Source organism: Halichoerus grypus, chromosome 2 (assembly GCF_964656455.1).
Source record: "Halichoerus grypus chromosome 2, mHalGry1.hap1.1, whole genome shotgun sequence".
Classification (NCBI taxonomy): domain Eukaryota; kingdom Metazoa; phylum Chordata; class Mammalia; order Carnivora; family Phocidae; genus Halichoerus; species Halichoerus grypus.
The window spans coordinates 38930263-38944548 of NC_135713.1; the positions used below are offsets into that span (position 1 = coordinate 38930263).

The following is a 14286-nucleotide window of genomic DNA, read 5'->3' on the forward strand; positions in this document are numbered from 1 at the left end:
GGCAATGTAATAAGGTGTCCATGTGACTTTGGGTGAATCACTTCCACTTCCCGAGTCATTGTATTAGTCCGCTCTCACCAGGTTATGCTATAAGACAAGCAACCCTAGTATCTAAGGGACTTAGAAAACCATTTCTTGCTCTTGTTAGAGAGGCATATGGATTGGCTACTGTTCTGCTTCGCTCCAAAAGTCAGAGTGAAAATGCAGCCAGGATATGCTCTTCTGGGGAAGGGCTGAAACAAGAAGACCCCAGCCAAGCCATGCACTGCCTTTAATGTTTTTGCATTATGGATACGAAGCAAATGCCGTACCCACCCGCATCCCATTGGCCAGGGCAGGTCACATGGCCGAGCCCCTGGGGCATGGTGAGGATGGGGAGGAAACAATAATAATAAGGAAAGAACACAATCTACCACTATCAGTTTTCTTACTTACACATTGAAGATGCCGGGCTAGAGTTCTCTATTCCTTTCCAATTCTCTATTCAGTAATTCTATGATTCAACAGAGGAGAGAAGTAGAATTGCTAATTACTGTTATGTAATTGAAGAAGCCGAGAGTCCCACTGCCTGCCATACTGTCACATGGAACACAGAATGCTTTGGACAGGGACCTATATTGTCTGAAAAGCCCAGTTAATCTTCTGCAGGGAAACAGAAGAATAAAAATCATTTTACCAAATATGCTGTTGAAACTGCTTTTCATTTTGATCCCTGGGGTCTTTATGAACTTCACTATACTCCTTGGTGTTACCTTTGAGTTTGTGACAACACCACAGTCTTGTGTCCTAAGAACTGGGCCCTTACTTTGTCTCAATAAAATAATATTAAAATTGTAAGGCACTGGGAGGAGGGGCTTGCCACTTAAAAAACCCACTCTGTAGTGAATCTTTTAATGAGGTACAAAATTGTTTTTAACAATTGAGCTTCCATACTCAGTTGTTTGTAAATGTAGATTTTAATTTACTGTCAATCTGAGAAAAGCGCTGGAACAAGATAACCCTCCTCAAATATGTTGGCCACTAGATCTATCAAATTCTGTGTTAAGGACCTTGTGTCAGCCTGCAAACATAGCTTCTAAATGTTCAGATCCCTACAGGCTTCGTGTATTGTGTACTGAACTAGAAGAAGAAAATGATTTCCATTATACTCTCACAAATGGCTATAAACACCGAGGACCTATTTGCATGGCAAGTATTATGCTGCGGCTTTTCTTTTGTGATCTTTGCACTTTGCTCCTGTCTCTGCAAGATTGAGGATGACTCCAGTCTGGCAGATGCTGAAACCAAGTTTTCTAGAGGTTCAATAACTTGCCTAAACACTTAATAGCAGAGCCTACTGTAAACCAATGCTACCGTGATGCCAAAGCTCAGTCCATCCTGCTGGGGAAGACAACCAGAAACCTCTTTTACTACCTTTATCTGCCAGGAAGAGGGAAGGCTAAAGAGCTCTTTCTTGTATTTGTATTTCCAATTGTCATTTTCCTCCCTGGAGGGCGAGAGCCGTTAGGCTCTAAGATTGCCATAGGCAACATGTGACAGGCTGAACTACTGCTCACTGTAAGGGCACGGGTGCCTTCCTCTGTGTGCTTGGGAAGAAAGTTTGATTAAGCAGGTTAACCGCAGTATTTTCTTCTATACATGAACAGCCCACCCCGTACAAGAACAGCCTCTAGCTCTCCTCGGCATTAGTTTTATTTTGATTCCACTGGGGCTGCTGGCTACACGCTCAGTGGTTAGGAATGAGAGCCCGGACCCCAGTTCCCAGTGCTGATAGATGTTAATTACATGGTCTTCTTGAGGTGGGAATGAACTAAGGACTCAACAGAAGAAGATAGCTTTTCCTTCTGGCTAATAGATGAGAAGAGTCACCCTATCACTTCAAAGGTACCCATGTTCATCTGCCTACCGTGGGCTGTGGCCATCCATCTGCAATGTCACCGACTTGGCAGCCCCTCCAGCCACATCTGGAAAAGTTAAGTGAGTTGCAGAGTTGACATGTGTTGGGGAATGCTTTCAGCACAGCATATTGACAACAGGCTAATGTACTTTTCCTCACGTTTGCATCAAACCTAATATGTTATGTGAAAGTTAAAGCTTCAAGATTTAGGTAAGTTAATGAAAACATGTACAGTCTGATAGGTACTACAACCAACAGCAAGTCTTTGGAAAGTAAGATGTGACGGACCCAGAAGGGCTAATGAGATCCATAAAAAGGGTGACCCGTCCAGGGAAGCTAGGGGGACCCATGATGGACCCAGTAGGTGCACCCTCAGAGGACAGATGTTTTGGTACCCCTCACACACATGACACAACTATCTATCTCTTTTCCACAGAGTCTGAGAACCCGCTGAAGAATGGAGCACGTGCCCAGTCTGAAGGACAGCACAGCTCCCCTAGAGATGGATCGGTAGCTTTGTGGACTGGCCTGGATGGTTTCGGCTTTCTATGCGTAAATTCCCAACAAGCCCCTTAAATCAAGAGCCACATCTTATGATTTTACTTGTTTATTTTTGTGGCTTTGACAGCCTTGAGCCCGCCACATGGAAGACACTTCATAGCAAATCCTTCTTGTCCTAATTTGGCATGAGATATGACAGCCCAGTGCAGGGACAATGGAAGTAGAAAGATAATCTTATGGTTGTTCTAATCATTCTCTTCTACAAGCTCCTCAGCTAAGGAGAAGATTCTCCTTAATTCTAAGCCTTTTTAAATGGTGTTCTCACTCATCATACATCCATACATGCTTTCTATTGAAATACTGATTCTTTTTAAAAAGTATCTTTTCTCCAAAGTCCATGGCATCTCCTTCCTGATACAGCTTCTTGGAGAATGTGAGGAAACAAGAGGAGGTGTGTGGCCGGGGAAAGAGGGCAAAGAAATTCTTTAGCCTTGCGGCAGAAGCTTTGAACCATAGGGGTGGTTCCATGGTGCATTTGGATCTTGCACTGGTCCCCCTTAAAACCCTTAGAACCTTGTTCAACCTCTGATTTCCCTAGTTTCTCGCTGCCACTCTGGGTCTCCATGGGAAAGAGTCATTTGGAGAAACTTTGCCACGGCCTCCCTCATTGCCTCTGGGATTCAGAAAGGCCATTTTCAGAGGTAAAAGCTCATCTTGGGGATTGGCTGTTTACACCAGCTCAAGACAGGGAGGTGTGGTCAGAAGTCTAGTAAGGCAAGGCCTTCTGCTTTGCACAAATGGACTGTAAGAAGATTCCTTTTAGGAAAGCTCAATAGAATCCACTTTAATTTTCTAGAGAACTGTGGGGAAGCACAGCTACCTGATGGGAGCAATGACTGCATGAAGGTTCAGTGAGGCTCACATGAGTACAAGTGGCAGAAGAAGAGTTCAAATCTGGATCTCCTAACACCGTTCACCAGGAGCTCCACTACTCTGAGTGCCCAACGGGCTGTGTGTGGTGTCTTAGGGCCACAGACACCAGAAACGGATGAGCTCGTGGAGGTCTGAGCAGCTCACTTTGTATAATTAATATATATATTTTAAAGATTTTATTTATTTATTTATTTGAGAGAGAAAGAGAGAGGGAGAGAGAGCACAGGCATGCACAAGCAGGGGAGGGAGAGGGACAAGCAGACTCTGTGCTGAGCGTGGAGCCCGATGTGGGGCCCCATGTGACGACCCTGAGATCATGACCTGAGCCAACATCAGGAGTCACTCAACCAACTGAGCCACCCAGGCGCCCCTGTATAATTATTTTTATATTTAGTCTAAGGATAGGATTTTATTTGAAGAAAAGGTTTCACAGTGAAAAAAAGTTTGTCTTGTCTACATCATGTTACCTCCGATTTTAGAAAGATTCTATGAAGATAAAATCAGAGGCTCTTCTCAGGTAGCTCAGTGTGAACTAAGTCCTTCATAGAGACCTTCTTATCCAAAATGCATTACCGTAATAGAAAACGTTAACATTCTGGTCACTGACACACACACACACACACACACACACACACACGCACGGTCCTGGCACCCTGAATGACTGAAGAAGTTCTGATTCATCATTTTGCTATTTCTGATGAACACCGCTGAGATTTTAATATTGCTTCTCCAGGAGAACAGCAGAGGGGTTCTTAAGTGTGCGCTCTTGTCAGACAGCCTTATGTAACCTTGGACAACTTAAAAAACAGAAAACAAAAACCGAACAAAACAAAAACCCTTTATGTCACCCAGGGTCGAAGAGTGAGATAATGGATTTAGAGCCCATAGTGAGTACTCAATAAATATTTGCTATTATTATTATGATTGTTGTGATTTGAGGGACCCCCGGTGAGGTCTGGCATCAGCTTCCGGACAGCCCAAACGGACTCAGCCTCATAAGCCAAATGCTTTAAATTCTTGGCAGAGATCAGTAAGTCGTTACCTTAAATAAGGCTGTTGGGCAGAGCGGGCCCCGCAGGAGAGTGAAGCCGGTGGTCCTCCCTCTGGAGAGGCGGAAGCTGGCGAAGAGCTCCCCCTCCGGGGAGGCGGAAGCTGGCGAAGAGCTCCCCCTCCGGGGAGGCGGAAGCTGGCGAAGAGCTCCCCCTCCGGGGAGGCGGAAGCTGGCGAAGAGCTTCCGCTCACGCAGGCCGCTGGCGGAGCTCACCGTGGGAGCCGGCAGCACTGCTCTCGAACCGCCACGCAACTGCCGTCTTCGGATCTGTTGTAGTTGGCTCAGCCCATACCCGCATTTCCAATTTTCACACTATCTGTAAACGTTGGATTCTCAAGGCTTTCCTATTTAATATCAAACAAGTGAGAAAAAAAAAATCTCATCAGCTCATTAGCGCTGTGCCAGACTCGCGCTGGGATATGGCGGCGACTGGAACTCAGCTGCGCCGAGACCTCAGTAGGATTTCTCAAATGGCTGAACGGAGAGCAATACATCAGCCTACCGAAATCTCCCGTGCCATTTGGTTTAAATATTAAAGTTCCTTTGAGGTTAAGTAAGTATTAGAACCAGAAGGAAGGCAGTTTACAGTCTGTGAGCCTGGGCTCCACATGCTGCAACTGTCACAAATGTACCTCCTTTCGGCAAGAGGGGTCACTGCCAGCCCCAAATCTCCCCAGCTCCGTCTACTGCTGGGAACTGGACTTCCGCCTTCCCATCAACCTGTGCCCAAGGCTGCTAAACCCTCAGTCTAGACTGACAGATTGACAGAAATAAAATGCAAGCCCCAAATGCGAAGCGCATGTGTCATTTTAAATTTTCTAGTAGCCATGCTAAAAAATAAAATAAAAAATCAACATAAACCGGTGAGATGAATTTTAATAATATATTTTGTCTAACCCGATATATCCAAAATACTATCATCTCAACATGTAATCACTATAAAGGTTGTTAAGGAGATCCTTGACATTTTTTCCAGTACCAAGTCTTTGAAATCTGGTGTGTAATTTATACTTACGACACACCTCAGTCTGGACCGGTCACCTTTCAAGGGCTAAATTGTTTCAGCATTGGACAGCACAGGTCTAGACTAATTCCACACACTGCACTATATCCTAAAGCGGCAGGCTGGTGGTGAAAACACCCAGCAGAGTCTGAGGAAGGTTCTCGGGAGACTAAGAATTGGGAGGACCCCGTGAAACAGAATCTGTCACCACAGATCCTTTTGAAGTGCATTTGTTTGCAATAACTTCTATAAACATCACCGGTTCCCTGTTCTTTGTTTCACAGTTTGGGGACCCAATTTATCTCCGATGGAGGAGAGTATTATTTTCTCAGCTGCAAATCATGTTAATTGGGCAGCAAATAGATAGGAATGTGGAGTAAACACCCCTAATACCTTTAATGCTTTGATGACTTTTCCAGCCCCATACTGTAGGTACTGTATTGAAGGTGGGTAGCAGCCCGTGTTCCTTCTAAGGACAAGCCGCCGCATACTGCAGGGGAAGGGGGCTCCTGGACACATTTGAAAGGGGATGCATTTCAAAGTTCTGGTCTCTGGTTGTTTGCTTTTGTTTGACACTCGAACAACTCGCATCATTTGACCGGAGTAAGTGCAAAAGGCAAGTCATCAGGGGTCTTCTGACAAGTTTGGGAAGATGCTGCAGTGCCTAGTGGCATTTGGTTAAAGCACTGATTTCTTTCCGGGGCGGGGGGGGGGGGGGGTCAATGTGCCAGATGCTTTTCCTTCTCTAACACTGCCCCTCTCTAAGCTCGTGGGTCGGACGATGCCCAACCAACTCTACTGGACCATGAGAGGTCTGCCTTCCTATCCTAAAATGGGAGGAGCGGTTGTGGAATAAAGAGAAACTTGGAGCAGCAGAATGCTGACCTAATCTTGGGCAGACCAGTTGTAGCGATGAATATATATGTCAGCTGAAGATCTAGAAATTGGTTTCCGTAAAACCATCCAACTTTGTACCCACGGGAACATCCTGCAGTTTGATACCTGCTGACTTGGAGCACACCAAAACCTCAGGCAAGTCTTCAAACGCTTTCCTCCAGAGTCCTCAGTATGATCCTGTTCCTCTTTCTCAGATCCAGATCTTCGTTCTGCTTCCCATGGGCCCCTTTGTATCTCAACAGGGATGACACAGCCACTTGGCATTCAGAACCCCAACACCCCAGAGGACCTATAAGCTCACATTTCTTTGCCTAACCACAACTTCAGGAAGAACACGGCTGATATAGGTTAAGTTTAACAGCTCCTGGAAAAACAAACTTCCTTATTCCTAATTCACCATCATTGCTCACCCTCTTCTGCCCTCTTATGCCCGCAAACACTTCGAGGCAGATGGTTAGAATCACCTGGGGAGCCTATTAAAATACAGACTCCTGGGCCTCCCACTTAGAGATATTCTGATTCAGTAGCTCTAGGAGCAAGGCCTGGGAATCTACATTCACAGCTGTACTCTGGGTTACTTTTATGCCAGTCATCCACAGACCATGCCCTCGGGAGCCCTGTTGGATGTCTGTTGGAGTAATGTTTTCAATGTCAAGAATTCATGTCAATATCAGTGTATAATTTTTTCCTGTGCATTCAAAAGATAGGATGATGATTTCAGCGTTGTGTTCTGCCAAAGGAAATGGACTTATGCATCTTTCCAATCCCTACTGGACAACCAAATCATCAAAAAGACCTATTTTTTTTTTCCCCAAAAGTTTCAGAGAACACCTTAGAGGGCAGCCAGACATTGTTCCCCAGGGGCAACACAAGGTCCCTACTCATTACATTGCCCCAACCTGGGATGCATTAAAGGGATTGCCATACCCCATGGCCTCCTACTGGGAGTTTCTTATGCTTTTTACCATATGACCCTGTTATCCTCGCCATAGGTAATGAGACTAAGGATGGGGGCCCTATTTGGAGTCAGCCATCCATATTATGGCAGTGACTTATGAGTGACGGCCTCCCGGGAGTGCCCCCACACTAGAGGGGGACAGGCATAGCTCCCCGAAGGAGCTCGCATGTGCCCCTGAGAGAGGGAGTCAGGTAAGTGCAGGCGGGTGGAGTAAAGCACACACAGCAATGCTTTGGTAGCATCACCACACGGTGGGACACCAGCACGAGTGATTGCAGTAGCTAACGATTTACCCCGTAAGAACTAACAGTTACACTGACTGTAAGAGCTAACATTTATGAAGCATGTGCTCTGTGGCAGGCAAGGTACTAAGCTTTTTATTTGTAGTATTTCATTTAATCCTTATAAATACTTTATGGTTAAATGATATGAACTGTTAATATCCCAATTTTACAGATGAGTAAACTGAGCTTTGGAAAGGACGACTTGCCCAAGGTCAACGAGTGCCAATGCTGGAATTCAAACACAGTTAATTTGTTTCACAGCCCATATGTGTCTTGTGGGTAGGGCTAGCTCTGTAATTTGCAGGGCCCAGTGCAAGACAAAAATATGAGGCCCCTTGTCCACAAAAGAGAAAAAAAAATATGCCATTAATATAAAGCTTTTTCCTTTATTGCAAGGTTTTGTTGTTAACTGGTCATGGTGATTTGGATTTGTTTTTTAATGACATTTTAAGTCAAGAAAAATTAAAAATTAAAATTATAATATCGCCATTCATCTTTGTATTGTGCAATGCAATTTACCTCATATGCAGAATCACTGAAATTATACAATTCATATTTCGTACTTCGTACAAAGGCACACAAAATGAACTCATCTTTTTATTTCACTTCTTGATATGTACACATTCACCAACTCACTACCTTTGGCTACCGATGTGTAAGGATGGACAGAAAAGAACTGAACTATGGGTTACTCTATCTTCCCCCTCTTTTGAGGTCCTTATTTTAGGTGTGAGTGGTTGGCTAATACAGGGAAGGAACACATGTAAGAAAGAATATGATAGAGTTCCTTGCTTGTTGGTGTTTCTTAGAATACCATTTGCATTTGATGCAAATTCAGGTTTGGATGCAACGCATGGCCTCAGGCGGATGCCAGGGTTCCTTCTTACCCAGTCATCGACCAAACATGATTACCTTCTGGTTGGTTTGAGACCACACGCACCGTGGGTCCACAGGGAATGTGTGCTGATGGGGCATCTGAAAGGCTACATATGAACAGGCGGGCAAGGACACGCATACTGCAGGATCTCCTCTATTCCCATGCAGACTCCATCATCCCATCGGACTTCACTTACAAAACACAAGTGAAAGGATAAAATTATTAAGAATTTCAAGATGGCGCCAGCAGAGCATTAAATCAAGCACAGGGCCCTTTTGAGAATGGGGCCTGCTGTGTGAATGCACTGGTTGCCCCTCTGTGAAGGTAGGCCTGAACGGGGGAATGATTCCTGGTTTTTGTCATTTAGCCATTGTTGGACGATGTAAAGTACTACTGTATCTTGAAAAATGTTCCAGTTACCCACCCCACAGCTCAGCCATGCAGCCTCAGAAGTGGATTCCTGCCTCCCTTATTTGTCGGTGAGGTTATTTGTTAAACTACTTGAGTGTGTTCAACAAAGCCCTTTCTGGGTGGCCTGTGGGGCTTCTTGGACCTGTGGGATTCTTCCATGGGCAGCAGGTGGGGAGAGGAGCAGACCCTACAGAACCTCCACTCACCCACCTGGCTCATGGGAATTCACTCAGTCCATCTTTGGAGGCAGTCCAATCCTGTCTTCATTGGTCTGGACAATGGGGCTCTGGAGTGCCAAGCAGGTAATAAAGGTAAGGGGGCTGGTTTCGACCTTCTCATTACCTCAGCCCCTCAGTTGGTCTTAATTGCTTAATTGCTGTTTCCACTAAAATGTTTTCCTGCTAAGTCATCACATTTATTCTCCTTTGTTACCTCCAACCATCTTAGAGCTCCCCTCTTCCAACCCATCCCCCTCCCAGGTTCCTTGTCCTAAATAATTGTTTTGATTATACTACTTAAAAATATTCATTGGCTCCCCATTGACCACTGTATTTCATCCAAGTTCTTTGTCTTGGCATTCAAGGCCCTCCCCAATCTGACCTCAGCTTACCTTTCCATTTGTGTTTTCATTCTTTCCTTCTGGGCAAGAGAGGAGGAGCACACATGATCCTTGCCTCCTTTGTGCCTCAACTAGGTCTTTCTTACTTCCCCTCCTTTCACACTTACCATCTACACAATGGACTCATCACAAATGCATGGTGTTTATTTACAAATCTTTCCTCCCCACAGAAACATATATGGTTGACCCTTGAACGACATGGGTTTGAACTGTGAGGGTCCACTTATATACGGATTTTTTTTTTTTAAAAATACAGTACCGTAAACATATTTTCTTTTCTTTATGATTTTTATAATATTCTCTAGCTTATTTTATTATAAGGATATAGTTTATAATACATATAACATACAAAATGTAATACATATAACATATAAAAGCTTATGCTATGGGTAAGGCTTCCAGCCATCATGAGGTTATTAGTAGTTAAGTTTTGGGGAGCAAAACCTGGGGAATCATGAATTTTTGACTATGAAGGGGTTGGTGCCACTAACCTCGGTGTTGTTCAAGGGTCAACTGTGTAACATATATTGTGCATCTACGCTGTAGTCAACACCTTGTAAGAAGCAAATGCGAAGTGTTTTGAGTTACGCAATTTAGTACATAGAATTAAATATGGTCACTTCTTCCACTTCTGCAGATGATTGACCAAAGCTGTTCTCTTTATTTTTTTTAAAGATATTATTTATTTGTCAGAGAAGGAGAAAGAGAGAGAGAGAGGGAGAGCAAGAGAGAGAGAAAGCACAGAGTGGGGGGAAGGGCAGAGGGAGAAGCAGGCTCCCCACTGAGCAGGGAGCCCGATGCAAGACTCGATCCCAGGACCCTGGGATCATGACCTGAGCCGAAGGCCGACATTAACCGACTGAGTCACCCAGACATCCCTGTTCTCCTTTTTTAAAGTCTAGCTACAATGCAAGTTATCACACAAGCAAATCGAAACAAGATTTCATCTTCTAACTATTAAATCAGGATAGATTAAAATCATTCAATAGCCTGGATTCACGAGGTAGTGGGCAATTAGGAACTGGTCTCTAGTCACTGGTGGGAGCTGTGAATTGGTACAGCTTGGGAGGGCAAGTGGAGAATATGTTTTAAAAACCTTAGAAGTGTTTATGCCTTTTGACCCTGTAATTCCACTTCAAACCCTGTAATTCTATGTTAGTATTTATTCTATGGAAATCATCAAGAAATGTGCACAAATATTCTTCTACAAAGACATTTAAATCCAAATAAACAACAGGGGACGAGTTAGATCAGCCCTGGGCAGCCATTAAAAATCATGTTTTAGGAAGAAATCCAACAACATAGAAAAATGCTAATATATTAGTAATAATAAAATCATGTTCTAAAAAATAGTATGCATGGGGCACCTGGATGTCTCAGTCGGTTAAGCATCTGCCTTCGGCTCAGGTCATGATCTCGGGGTCCTGGGATCGAACCCTGTGTGTGGAATCCCTGCTCAGCGGAGAGCCTGCTTCTCCCTTTCCCTCTGTTCCTTCCCCTGCTTGTGCTCTCTCTCTCTCTCAAATAAATAAATAAAATCTTAAAAAAAAAACAACCCAACAGTGTGCATAGCATGATCCCAGTTCTGTAAAATCATATATGAAAAAAGATTAAAAGGACAGACATCACAGTTAACGTGATTCTTTTTTAGGATACAGTTATTTCCTATTTTCTCCTTTATATAATCTTTGCATTTTCCTCAATGAACATGAATCACTTTTATAATCTTTGGTGACAAAACTCATCTTTATGCACTCCCAGCCCTATGAAAAAGATGTTGTTAGGCTTGAAACCCATGTCTCCAACCTGAAATTGTTAGCCAGTCAGCAATATTCATGAAATGTCTTGTATTAAGTGCTATAAAGATTTAAAAAGGCAACAGAAGTCATAAGCACTGCCTTTCTGCGATTTATAAGCTGATGATGACATGGAAAGTACTAGAAAGAATGAGTGACTTCTTTAGAAACAAACAAAATTACTTAAATAGCAAATATTTAGTCTTGAGCACTTTATCAGGTTATATATATATATATATATTTTAAGATTTTATTTATTTATTTGACAGAGGGAGACACAGAGAGAGAGGGGACACAAGCAGGGGGAGTGGGAGAGGAAGAAGCAGGCTTCCCGCGGAGCAGGGAGCCCGACGTGGGGCTCGATCCCAGGACCCTGGGATCATGACCTGAGCCGGAGGCAGATGCTTAACGACTGAGCCACCCAGGCGCCCTATCAGGTTATATTTTTAATTGGCTTTTCACTTTCTCTGATATATATAGCCTGATGCCTTGCACGTAATATATATTCAATGTTTGTTGAATGAATACATAAATGGATGCGTGGTTGAAATGACAAGAGACGGACACTATGGAGGTCACAGGAGCTGTGTTATCAGGTCTAGAAAGGTTCCATGACTGGGTGAGGACAGGCTTCCCAGACTGATGTTGTCCTAGTCATTATGTAACTTCATTGGTCATAAAACCTCACCATTTGTGCCTTTCGACCTGCCTCAGCTGTGGCAGAGCTTTCTACCTAAGAAATGCAAAAGGAGAGTTGCTTCGAACATTACTGGAATCATTGTTGTCCCCTTTAATTGCATGTTTCCCGTGTCCTGAGTGTGGGAAGCAGTTTAAACCCATGATTTTTTTCAAACCCTCTTGGTAACCCTTTGAAGTAGGTGTATTGTCTCCACTGTGGACGAGAATCTAAAACACAATTAAATGATTTGTCCAGCGTCACGTGACTAGCAAAGAGTGGAGTCAAACTCTAAACCAGTTCTGGTGGCCTCCTAAACTATGGGATCAGTCATCGTGCGACACACTTCCTCCTTGGAATTAGGACACAAATTTTCAGAGGTGATGAATATGCCAGACTGATACTTCTTTTCTCTTATTTCTTCTTGGTATTGTCTTTAATTTTAGCTCTTCTGGTGAGTGTGTAGTGCTATCTCATGGTAGCTCCTCATTAGTTACGTGCACCATTAATAAAGTTACTGGCCACTTGGATATGATCTTCCTTGGTGCAGTGCCTGTTCAAGGCTCTTGCTAATTTTTCCATTCAGTTGATTGCTTTTCTCTTTTTACCAACTTGAGCAGCTCTGAATCTATGCTGGCAACAGACTTGGTTTTGTCTTGCAGATTATCTCCTATTCTGTGGCTTTTTTTTTTTTCCCCCTCTTCACTTTTTCTTTTCCTTAATTCTCTCGTTCAAAACCTTTTTCTTGGGGAAAATGTCAGTTATACAAACAGAGGCAGACCACAAGTTATTGTGAACCTCCATGTCACCATCATTGGCCTTGACAGTTGTCACGGGTGGCCAATCTTATTTCATCTACATCCCCAAGTACTTCTGTTCCTTTCTCCACCTAATAAAATTATTTTGAACTAAATCTCAAGCATAATATTTCATCCATAAATACCCCTGTGTCACCAACACATACGGGCTCCTTTAAAAAAAATACACAACCACAACTCCATGATCACAGTTAGGATGAAGTAGCCTGGCAATCAATGACTACTTAATTCATAAAATGTTCAGCAAGTGCTTAGATTTCTCCAGTTCTCTCAGATTTTATTCTTTTCTTTGGAAGTTTGAATCAGAATCCAAATAAGGTCCACACTCTGCAGTTACTTGTAGACCTTTTAAGACTTTTTTTTTAAAGTAGGCTCTATGCCCATCGTGGGGCCTGTACTCACAACCCTGAGATCAAGAGTCGAATGCTCCAGCGACGGAGCCAGCTGGGAGCTCTGTAGAGCTCTGAAGACTTTGAATCTATAGGGCTTCCTCACTCTGTTTTTCTTTCCTTCCTGCCATTTAAGAAACCAGCTCTGGGGCTCCTGGGTGGCGCCGTCAGTTAAGTGTCTGAATCTTGGTTTTGGCTCAGGTGATGATCTCAGGGTTGTGAGATCAAGCCCCACATGGGGCTCTGCATTCAGTGTGGAGTCTGCTTGAGATTCTCCCTCCTTTTCCCTCTGTCCCTCCTGCTCGTGCTCTAAAATAAATAAAGCTTAAAAAAAAAAACCAACTCATTTGTCCAGTCGAGTTTCCAATAATCTGGATTTTAATAACTGCATCACCACATGTCGTTTATATACACGTCTATTCCTGTATTTTCTGTAAATCGGTACTTAGATCTAGAGGCTTCATAAGACTCAGGTTCAATTTTTTTTTGGCAAGGACACTTCATAGGTGGTATTGTACACTTTTCTTAGGAAGCATATAATGCCTGGTTGTTTCTCTCTTTATGAGGTTAGTAGATGCTGCTGATCATTGCCTGGATCCATTATTTTATTAGGGGCAGAACTTCAAAGTATAAACCACATAACTAATCTCTGGTATCATGTGACTTTTCATTGGATCCTGCTATTTTAACCTAAAAATTCGGGATGACTTGAAGTTAACAAACTGAGTGGAAGTAGTGAGGTTTGTTTCAGTTTATTTTGTGATCCTACTGGAGCCCAGGCCGGTAAACTATAGAGGGCTGTGTGTTCTCTCAGAGGCACATCTATGGTGGGGCTTGGGGCTGGTGAGGAGGGAAGAGTACAGACTTGAGGTGTTCAGGAAATGAGAATGGTGTTGGTGTGAATTTTGCAGAAGTGTTCTAAAACTTAAATGCATTAACTTCTGCTAAAAGAACAACTATGCCCAAGTACTCTCCTGGAATAGATAATGGGCTTAAGGGGGTCTCTCCAACTTTCCAACCTTCAGTGAGGGGAAAATAAAGCAGCCTCCTGAAACCCAGTTGAAACTCACAGCTCCGACTAGGTTAAAAAAAAAAAAATCCAGGGGGTTATATAGCTTACAGGTTACTGCCTCTGTCTGGGCATGTGAATTGTGGCATGCCTTTTTACACAGCAGC

The 14286-nt window shown here is 43.5% G+C and overlaps 1 long non-coding RNA gene across 1 annotated transcript in view; it reads right to left on the reverse strand.

The window, feature by feature from the left end:
• The window catches only part of LOC144381075 (uncharacterized), a 150845-nt gene extending 146314 nt beyond the window's left edge, over positions 1-4531 (reverse strand). Inside the window, exons 1-3 of the long non-coding RNA XR_013445545.1 lie at positions 4374-4531; positions 1907-1964; positions 436-493 (exon numbers count right to left, since the gene is read on the reverse strand). This is a non-coding gene — a long non-coding RNA (uncharacterized LOC144381075). The remainder of the gene's footprint in view (positions 1-435; positions 494-1906; positions 1965-4373) is intronic.
• Between the last annotated feature and the right edge of the window lie 9755 nt (positions 4532-14286).